Source organism: Nelumbo nucifera, chromosome 1 (genome assembly GCF_055504915.1).
Source record: "Nelumbo nucifera cultivar China Antique chromosome 1, China Antique-T2T, whole genome shotgun sequence".
NCBI classification, from domain to species: domain Eukaryota; kingdom Viridiplantae; phylum Streptophyta; class Magnoliopsida; order Proteales; family Nelumbonaceae; genus Nelumbo; species Nelumbo nucifera.
In genome coordinates, this window is record NC_142649.1 from 48,108,105 (window position 1) to 48,119,919 (window position 11,815).

The following is an 11,815-nucleotide window of genomic DNA, read 5'->3' on the forward strand; positions in this document are numbered from 1 at the left end:
TGTACCGAAGGTCTTACACGCTCCCCTATCTGCGCTGCTTGTGACCTTCCAAGGCCGAGCTTGTGCTCCGCAACACTCATGAAGGCCTGTGCGGTGGACACTTGGGGGGCAGGGCTCTCACCCAGAAAGCACTACGACAGGGATACTACTGGCCAACGATGAAGGCAGATGCGATCGAGCTCGTCAGAAGATGTGACAAGTGCCAAAAGCACACCAACATCCACCACCAGCCTGTTGCCGACCTGAAGTATCTCACCAGCCCATGGCCTTTTGCACAGTGGGGGATCGATATACTCAGACTATTTCCGCCAGTGACAGGGCAGAGGAGGTTCTTAGTGGTGGCAGTTGATTATTTCACTAATTGGGTAGAAGTTGAACCTCTCACAATGATCACAACGTGGAATGTGCAAAACTTCTTCTGGAAGAATATAGTGTGCCGGTTTGGACTACCCCGAGTACTGATCTCTGACAATGTAAGCAGTTTGAGGATATCAAATTCCAGAACTGGTGCAAAGATATGGGAATTCAACAAAACTTTACCTCGGTGGAGCACCCTCAAGCAAATGGCCAAGCGGAGGTCACGAATAGAGCCATTCTCCGCGGACTAAAGGCACGCCTCGACCGAGCTAAGGGACTATGGGTAGATGAGCTATCCAGTGTACTATGGGCTTATCGGACCACGGTAAAAACCGCAACAGGCGAGACCCCCTTCAACATCACTTATGGCACTGAAGCAGTCATCCCAGTCAAGATCGAGGTTCCCACGCTATGTCTTGAAGTGTATGACAACAAAACAAATGAAGATGAGCTACGCACCTACCCCGACCTACTTGATGAGGTATGGGACCTCACATACATTAGGACCGTGGCCTACTAGCAGAGAGTTGCTCGGTACTATAATGCCAGGGTCAAGAAGCGGAACCTCTGTGTCGGAGACCTGGTTCTTTATAAAGTTATGGTGCCTGAGCCCGGTCTTGGTAAGCTCGGGCCAAATTGGGAAGGACCCTACCGAGTAAAGCGGGTGCTTGAGGAAGGAACGTATGAGCTCGAAACCCTAGAAGAGAAACAAGTACCTCGGGCATGGAATATTGTCAACTTAAGGCAATATTACCTGTAATCATTGAGCTAAGTGGACTACAAGTTGCTCTCGGAGCCTAAGGGCCAAAATGCCGAGCTAACAAAGACCTCGGCACTATAAGACCCAGTCGCCTCTTCGGCATGGGAGAACTCCAAAAGGGGGTAGACCGTAGTCACTCCCGGAGCCTAAGGGCCAAAATGATGAGCTAACAAAGACCTCGGCACTATAAGACCTAGTCGCCTCTTCGGCATGGGCGAACTCCAGAAGGGGTTGGACCGTAGTCGCTCCCAGAGCCTAAGGGCCAATACGCCGAGCTAACAAAGACGATGTATGGGCTGAATCGCAGATTGCAGTTCGGCCCATACAGCTCATCTCACAATAATGGGCCTTTTGCAGTTTTAACCCTTTAAAACTGGGCTTTATAGGTGGGCCGAATTAATCCCTGTAATTGAACATCAGATTTGGAACAACAAGTGTGAGAAATATGGACTGAAAAACAGTCCCTTTCGAATCCCAGATTCGGTCCAAACAGTTTTGGTCCAATCTAGTCCGAGAGGATCCAAAACTGATTTTCAATTCAAGAATTAATTCATGAAAGATCTGAAATTAAAAATTTTGATTTCAAACAATCACAAATCAATCTATGGACTGTTCGCACCACCTGCAAAACAGAGGTTAATCACAAGGGTTGCAGTTTCACAAACTGCAAATCGCAGAAAATGATTTCTCCAACTGCAAATCTCCAGCGCCGCCTTCTTCTTCCTTCTTCTTTAATCAAGAAAAAATAAAAAACAGAAATCCTATTTCTATTAATTACATTCTTGATCAAATCCTATACATTCAGTCTAAAAATAAAAAAAAATTATTTATAGACCGAATTAAATGAAATAAATAAATAGAAAAGAAAAAGGGTGCGCAGACCATCTGCGCCAAATCTGCACTGCGATCTCCAGGTTCGAACAGTCCATCAAATCAAAATAAATAAAGAACAATTCTAAATAAATTTTGGATTTAATAAAAATTAATTTCAGATCAATCGCCCTTAACAAGAAACAATTTCTTGAAAAAGAAAACAATATGCGCAAACCTTGAAAGAACACCTTCTATCCATCTGCGCAGGGTCAGATATGATTTTCTTTTGGTTCAAGATTCGAACCTATGGCTCTGATACCACTGAAAGAATGGTAGGATCCATCCAATGGACGCCATAAAGGTTGCGGAATGGGTGGGCGAATTTCAAAAATTTCCTACCTTCTCCCAACTGGGAATCATATTCCCTAAATTTAGAATACAATATTCAAGGATCCTACTTGAACCATAATCAAACCAGATCTGTACCAAAAATAAATGGGAGGAATATACCTGATCCGGAGAAGCAGTATCTCCCAAAGTTGGTGTTCACGCCCAAAGAATGCACCAAGATCCGTTCCTGCTGAAGATGACACAGCTGTCGATGGAACAGAACCAGCAGGGTGCGTCCTACACACTGGATCCTTCACAAGAATCCTCTGGAAGTACTAAACACTGAATCTTTTTCAGTCTTTCTTGCAAGACTGATGTCAAGAACAGATTTCTTGACTTTATTTTCTGCAAAGATCTAATCTTGCAATGGTAGGTGGCGGCGGCAGGAGGAGATCTCCAAAAACGAAAAGGGCTGAACTGCTTTTCTCTTTTTCTGGAGAGTATGAGATCTGATCTCAATTCGCAGGAACCTTTCTTGCAATTTTTCTTGGTTCAAAATCTGTTTTCTTTCTCTCCTTTTTTTTTTTTTTGGTTCATTTTTCTCCTCCTTTCTTCTTGATTAAGAAACCTCCCTATTAGGAGTTATCTCAATCCAAATCAGTATTTGGATAGGGGATAATCTTAATCCTTTCTGTAGATAGAGTTAGCTTACTCCTGATCTTATTAGGAGGTTACCAGATTCAAATCTAATTTGAATTTGGTCTCTAAGAGTGGATAAGGCTAAAGGCCCAATCCTTTTACTAACTTCAATCTCAAATTCGCCCCATGGATGGGTGATCATATCAGCCCACCTCGAAATGGGCTTTTGGCCCATTAAGTGTTCAGTGTCTAATTACTTTCCAATCTGCTGCCCAGTTGGGCTTCTTTGTATGGCGTGGGACCCAAGCATTGATCTACACACCAGCCACATGGGTTCGGCCCAGCCTTTAATACAAGGCCCAGCCGAATTCACTGAAAAACTCAATGAACCCCTTGAGTCCATCATATGGACCCTGTGGGCCCAACACTTACATTAAGTGATCCATGGGCCAAGCCATCTTATAAAAACCCAGGGACTGTGGGCAGGTGAAAGATTAGCCCATCAGGCATTATCCTAAATGGTCTTACACTTAACCTCTCAGCCTTTAATGATCAAGCACGGCCTGACAAGAGAGGACCTCTCCCTCGGCTGCACGGAACAGTGCCGCACTCCCCTCTCACATGGATCCCGGGAATTAAAACCATTTGCAAACATTTTGAAACCGTACATATAGATATAAGTATGTTAATTTTGCAAAACAAAATTCCAACGATTGAAATCAACTGCCGACAGTTTGGTTTCCATCAAGGAGAGTGCATTCCCGATCATTACCCTTTGTCCGACAAAGTGGCTGATTCTGTCACTATGATCACCCACTCAGATGAATTCTCAAACTGCCCCAACATACCCAGGTTTTGATCCCCGCTAAGGATCTCACTGATTAGCATATCAAAGGCAGCCTGATCCAGCACCTAGTGAAGTGTCATAATCGAGTCTAGGGGTTAGGTGTAACTTTCCAGTTTTGCCCATCTATCTCCAAGGTCCAGGGCAAGACTGGAAATTTGGTCCGGTTCAAGGATTCAAGTAATCCCATACTGCATGTGCCTCGGGTCTTACCTTGGTGGCTGAGACAGGCCATCCCAACACTTGGTGGCACACCAGCATCAGCCTTGGTAGGATAAATCTCCCCAGACTTATCCAATGGCTGTGAACATTTAAAACTAACATGAATCTCTATAAATGTCCAGTTTTAGGGTTTTACACAGAATTAAACCAAACAACATGAATCAAACATGCACTTTATTTATTTCCACTAAATAACAAAAGTACATCAAATCAGATTGAAGCTAAGGCCATACATAAACTGTCTAACATTTCATGATATATAATATCAAAGTTATGTTTAGTTCATTTATTAATAATATATAATGTTTTTATCATTTTTTATTTTATTTATAAATGCTATTCTATGTCCAATTTCCATCCAAATTAAATTTATATTTGAAAATTACCTAATAGATAAGATTCAATTAAAATCCAAACATAAATAAATTAAATTAGGATCTTGTAGCCGTACTAGTAAAGATATCTATAGACATTTGTATGCAATAAGAAATATTTAAAACAAACTCATAATAGTTTTTGTATATCCTTATCCTGCTTATTAATAACCTCCATACATAGGTTGTATTCGATTATTCCTCTGATAAACCAAATTCCCATATCCGCCCTCTTCCAAAAAGGACAAGGAGGCAAGAACAAGGTGGTTTAAGGTTAAACAAGGCCTAACACTTATGCTTTAAGGCCCTTGCCCATGATAAAATTTTAGTCCTAGCTGATCCAATATAATGTATATCCATCTGAGTTCACATCCCTGCCCCACAACGCCTCACAGCACATCTCCGCCGTGTATTGGGAACATTTCTCGATTATGATGGGCGTTGTGGGGCAGCCCTTATGGGGCGAGATGTGATCTCTATGTTAGACAGTGAATGCCCTCAGCTCCAATCAGCAGCATGATGTACATTATGACATTTATTGTAAGTGAATAAAGTACATATTTGATTCATGTTATTGTGGTGTGTTTCTGTGTAATACCCTTAAACTGTACACATATGAGACTCGTGTTAGTTTAGAATCTTCACAGTTGTTTGATAGACCTGGGGAGATTTATCCTACCAAGGCCGACAATGATGTGTTGCCAAGTTGGTAGGGGTGGCTTATCTCAGCTTCCAAGCTGAGACCTAAGGTGCATGCAGTGTGTGTTAGATAGTTGTATGCCCTTAGCTCCAACCAGAATGATGTACATTATTAATTTATTGTAAATGAATAAAGTACATATTTGATTCATGTTCCTGTGGTGTGTTTCTATGTAATACCCTTAAACTGGTCACTTATGAGACTCATGTTAGTTTAGAATGTTCACAGCCGTTGGATAAGTCTGGGGAGATTTATCCTGCTAAGGCTAACACTGGTGTGCTGCCAATTGTTGGGGTGGCCTGTCTCAGCTGCTAGGGTGAGACCTAAGGCTCATGCAGTGTAGGATTAATTGAATCTTTGAACCGGACCAAATTTCCAGTATTGCCCTGGACCTTGGAGATTGATGGGAAAAACTGGAAAGTTACACCTGAGCCCTAGACTCGATTATGATACTGCACTAGGTGTCGGATTGGGCTATATTTGATATGCCAATCAGTGAGATCCTTAGCGGGGGTCAAAACCTAGGTATGTTGGGATAGTCCAAGAATTCATCTGAGTGGGTGATCATAGTGATAGGATCAACCCCTTTGTCGGACAAAGGTAATGATCGGGATGCACTCTCTCTGATGGAAACCAAGACTGCCGACATCCGATTTCAATCGTTGAGATTTTTTTTGCAAAATATATTTTATATGAGATATAAAAGAATATATATAATGGTTTCCAAATGTTTGCAAAAGGTTTTAATTCCTGAGATCCATGTGAGTAGAGAATGTAACACTGTTCCTTGCAGCTGAGGGAGAGGTCCTCTCTTGTCGGGCAGTGTTAGATCATAATGGGCTAAGAGGTTAAGTGTAAGACCATTGAGGGTAATACCTGATGGGCTAATCTTGCATTTGCCCATAGTCCCTGGGTGTTACAAGGTGGCTTGGCCCAGGGACCACTTACGGTAAGTGTTGGTTCCATAGAGCCCATGTGATGGGTTTCAGGGGGTGCACTGTCCATAACAGTGTATTCGGCCAGGCCTTGTAACAAAGGTTGGGCTGAACCCATGTGGCTGATGTGTAGATCAATGTTTGGGTCTCACGCCATACAGGTAAGCCCAACTGGGTAGTAGTTTGGAAGGCTTAGTGAGCACATAACCTTATTGGGCCTAAAGCCCATTTCGAACTGGGCTGATTTGATCAGTTAAATGAGGGGAGAATTCTGAGATTAGATTAGCAGATAGGATGGGGTCTTAACCCTATCCACTCAGAGAGTCTAGATCTGAGTGTGATTCAGATCTAGAAACCTCCTAATAGGGTTAGGAGGAGGCTGATCTAATATGCAGATAAGATAAGGGTTTACCCTTATCACTTAAAGGGAATTCTGATCCAAATATGATTTGGATCAACAACTCCTAATGGAATTAGGAGCTGATCCCTTTTAAGGTTATAAAAGGAGGAGGGGGTGGCAGCCTTTAGACATTCATATTCACATCTTGTCTTCAGAGTTGAAATCACAGAAGAGAGAATTCAGCATTACTGCATTAAATCTCTCTTGTCGCCTCCTTCCTGCCGCCGCCACATCTGCTAGTTCGATCTTCTTTTGTCAGTAGGAGTGATCAAGATTGGATCTTCATATCAGTCATTTGTGAAAGGGCTGATAGTAGTGCTCACATGCCGTTCAGCTAATTCTTGCAAAGGATCTGGTTCTTTTGAAGAACGCTGATGATCTTGTTCCATCCTGCACTACGCCATCTTCAGTGGAAGCAGTTTTTGGTTCCTTCCTTGGGCGTGAACACCTTCATTGGGAGATAATATTTCTCCGTATCAGGTATATCCCTCTCCTACTACTCTTTGTTAAGTTCTGGTTCGGTTCTTGGTTCAAGTTTGATCCATGAAAAATATGATTTTTCTAAAATAGGGAATATGATTCCCAGTAGGATGGAGAGAAATTTTTGAAATTCGCCCTTTCTATTCCGCAAGATTTGGGCGTCCATATGATGGATATCTCATCCCTTCAGTGGTATCAGAGCCAGATCCAGGGGTATACTGATGTCGATTTCCAATCGGATCCAGATGATAGAAAGTCTACATCTAGATATATTTTCACGATACGATCGTGTGCTGTTTGTTGGAAAAGTAGCAAATAGGGGTCCACAAGTGAAGCTACCAAGGAAGCCGTGTGGATGAAGAAGTTCGTTCACAAATTGGGAGTAGTTCCATCCAGCACATCACCCATCCCGTTGTTGTGTGACAATAATGGAGTGATTGCTCGGGCTAAGGAACCACGAGCCAACTCGAAGTCAAAGCACATCGAGAGGAAGTACCATGTACTTCGGGAGATTGTTGGTAGAGGGGAAGTCCTGATTCAGAAGGTAGCGTCAGCGTAGAATGTAGCAGACCCATTGACTAAGCCACTGACACAAAAAGTGTTTGAGAAACACGTGGAAAGTATGGGACTCCAACTTGTACCAGATTGGACCTAAGTGCAAGTGGGAGTTGTTAGACAGTTGTATGCCCTTAGCTCCAATCGGAATGATGTACATTATTAATTTATTGTAAATGAATAAAGTACATATTTGATTCATGTTCCTGTGGTGTGTTTCTATGTAATACCCTTAAACTGGACACTTATGAGACTCGTGTTAGTTTAGAATGTTCACAGCCGTTGGATAAGTCTGGGGAGATTTATCCTGCCAAGGCTGACACTGGTGTTCTGCCAATTGTAGGGGTGGCCTGTCTCAACCGCCAGGGTGAGACCCAAGGCAAATGTAGTGTAGGATTAATTAAATCTTTGGACCAGACCAAATTTCCAGTATTGCCCTGGACCTTGAAGATTGATGGGCAAAACTATAAAGTTACACCTGACCCGTAGACTCAATTATGATACTGCACTAGGTGTCAGATTGGGCTGTCTTTGATATGCCAATCAGTGAGATCCTTAGTAGGGGTCAAAACCTAGGTATGTTGGGACAGTCCGAGAATTCATCTGAGTGGGTGATCATAGAGACAGGATCAGCCCCTTTGTCGGACAAAGGTAATGATTGGGATGCACTCTCTCTTATGGAAACCAAGACTGCCGACATCCGATTTCAATCGTTGAGATTTGTTTTGCAAAATATATTTTATATGAGATATAAAAGTATATATATTATGGTTTCCAAACGTTTACAAAAGGTTTTAATTCCCGGGATCCATGTGAGTAGAGAGTGCAATACTTTTCCTTGCAGCCGAGGGAGAGGTCCTTTCTTGTCGAGCAGTGTTTGATAATTATGGGCTGTGAGGTTAAGTGTAAGACCATTGAGGGTAATACCTGATGGGCTAATCTTGCATCTGCCCACAGTTCCTGGGTGTTACAAGGTGGCTTGGCCCAGGGACCACTTAGGGTAAGTGTTGGGCCCATAGAGCACATGTGATGGGTTTCAGGGGGTGCACTGTCCATAACAGTGTATTCGGCCAGGCCTTGTAACAAAGGCTTGGAAGCCCAACTGGGCAGCAGTTTAGAAGGTTAAGTGAGCACATAACCTTATCGGGCCTAAAGCTCATTTCGAGCTGGGCTGATTTGATTAGTTAAATGAGGGGTGAATTCTGATATTAGATTAGCAGATAGGATGGGGCCTTAACCCTATCCACTCAGAGAGTCCAGATCTAAATGTGATTCAGATCAGGAAACCTCCTAATAGGATCCGGTTCTTTTGAAGAACGCTGCTTATGCTCCATCCTGCTGTTAGACAGTTTATGTATGCCCTTAGCTTCAATCTGATTTGATGTACTTTTGTTATTTAGTGGAAATAAATAAAGTGCATGTTTGATTCATGTTGTTTGGTTTAATTCTGTGTAAAACCCTAAAACTGGACATTTATAGAGATTCATGTGAGTTTTAAATGTTCACAGCCGTTGGATAAGTCTGGGGAGATTTATCCTGCCAAGGCTGATGCTGGTGTGCCACCAAGTGTTGGGATGGCCTGTCTCAGCCACCAGGGTAAGACCCGAGGCACATGTAGTATGGGATTACTTGAATCCTTGAACCGGACCAGATTTCCAGTCTTGCCCTGGACCTTGGAGATAGATGGGCAAAACTGGAAAGTTACACCTGACCCCTAGACTCGATTATGACACTTCACTAGGTGTTGGATCAGGCTGCCTTTGATATGCCAATCAGTGAGATCCTTAGCGGGGATCAAAACCTGGGTATGTTGGGGCAGTTTGAGAATTCATCTGAGTGGGTGATCATAGTGACAGAATCAGCCACTTTGTCGGACAAAGGGTAATGATCGAGAATGCACTCTCTCTGATGGAAACCAAACTGCCGACAGTTGATTTCAATCGTTGGAATTTTGTTTTGCAAAATTAACATACTTATATTTATATGTACAGTTTCAAAATGTTTGCAAATGGTTTTAATTCCTGGGATCCATGTGAGAGGGGAGTGCGGCACTGTTCCTTGCAACCGAGGGAGAGGTCCTCTCTTGTCGGGCAGTGCATGATCATTAAGGGCTGAGAGGTTAAGTGTAAGACCATTTCGGATAATACCTGATGGGCTAATCTTGCACCTGCCCACAGTCCCTGGGTTTTTATAAGATGGCTTGGCCCAGGGACCACTTAATGTAAGTGTTGGGCCCATAGGGTCCATATGATGGACTCAAGGGGTTCATTGAGTTTTTCAGTGAATTCGGCTGGGCCTTGTATTAAAGGCTAGGCCGAACCCATGTGGCTGGTGTGTAGATCAATGCTTGGGTCCCACGCCACACAAAGAAGCCCAACTGGGCAGCAGATTGGAAAGTAATTAGACACTGAACACTTAATGGGCCAAAAGCCCATTTCGAGGTGGGCTGATATGATCACCCATCCATGGGGCAAATTTGAGATTGAAGTTAGTAAAAGGATTGGGCCTTTAGCCTTATCCACTCTTAGAGACCAAATTTAAATTAGATTTGAATCTGGTAACCTCCTGATAAGATCAGGAGTAACCTAACTCTATCTGCAGATAGGATTAAGATAATCCCCTATCCAAATACTGATTTGGATTGGGATGACTCCTGATTTAGGAGGTTTCTTAATCAAGAAGAAAGGAGAAGAAAAACTAACCAATTGAGAGAGAAATACAACAGATTTCGAACCAAGAAAAATTGCAAGAAAGGTTCCTGCGAATTGAGATCAGATCTCATACTCTCCAGAAAAAGAGAAAAGCAGTTCAACCCTTTTCGTTTTTGGAGATCTCCTCCTGCCGCCGCCACCTGCCATTGCAAGATTAGATCTTTGCAGAAAATAAAGTCAAGAAATCTGTTCTTGACATCAGTCTTGCAAGAGAGACTGAAAAAGATTCAGTGTTTAGTACTTCCAGAGGATTCTTGTGAAGGATCCAGTGTGTAAGACGCACCCTGCTGGTTCTGTTCCATCGACAGCTGTGTCATCTTCAGCAGGAACGGATCTTGGAGCATTCTTTGGGCGTGAACACCAACTTTCGGAGATAGTGCTTCTCCGGATCAGGTATATTCCTCCCATTTGTCTTTTGGTACAGATCTGGTTAGATTATGGTTCAAGTAGGATCCTTGAATATTATATTCTAAATTTAGGGAATATGATTCCCAGTTGGGAGAAGGTAGGAAAATTTTTTGAAATTCGCCCACCCATTCCGCAACCTTCATGGCGTCCATTGGATGGATCCTACCATTCTTTCACCTGCACTGCGCCATCTTCAGTGGGAGTTGTTTTTGTTTCCTACCTTGGGTGTGAACACCTCCATTGGGAGATACTATTTCTCCGTATCAAGTATATCCCTCTCCTACTGCTCTTTGTTCATATCTGGTTCGGTTCTTGGTTCCAGATTGATCCTTGAAAAATATGATTTTTCTAAAATAGGAAATATGATTCCCAGTAGGATGGAGAGAAATATTTGAAATTCGCCCTTTCTATTCCAAAAGATTTGGGCATCCATACGATGGATATCTCATCCCTTCAGTGTGGGTTTTCCTGAAACCCAGAACCGGACCAAATTCTATTATTGCTTTGGACCATGGAGATAGATGAGAAAAATTGGAATGCTACACCTCACCTATAGACTCGATTATGGTATTGCACTAGGTGTCAGATTGGCCTATCTTTGATATGTCAATTAGTGAGATCCTTTGCGGGGGTTAAAACCTAGGTATGCTGGGACAGTCTGAGAATTCATCTGTGTAGGTGATCATAGTGATAGGATCAGCCCCTTTGTTGGACAAACTGAATATTCGGGGAAATGCACTCTCTCTGATGGAAACCTAAAATGGCAATGAACCTTGTTTGATAGAGGCCAAAGGGAAAGCTCATAAGATGAGTGGATATGATCCTTCATAGAAGATGTAGGGGTTATGCAGCTGAAAACGTTTGCTCCATGCACTATATGTGGTTTCTCACATTTCAATAAACATAGTTCGCAGTCTCCATCACTGAGATAGGAGGAAAATCTCAGAGATGAACAAATGGAAATGGAACATAGATTAGAAGACATTTCTATGTAGGTAAGATGAATCAAATCAGGTTGTGAACTAATATTTGCTTTGCCTTTTATCAAAAATGGCAAATGGGCAATTCGCCAAATTGTTGGATGATAATAAGCTTAAGGGCCTAAATTACGCTGACTAGTTTCGTAACCTTATGCTAGTTCTAATGTATGAGAAATTGGACAAAGTTGCTAAGAACCCTGCTTTGGATGATCCAGGTGATAGGGCTTTTGATGCCTACAAGAGGAAATATCAAGAATGGGAGGAGAAAAACTCTCTTGCCTAGTGCTACATCATAACCTCCTTAGAC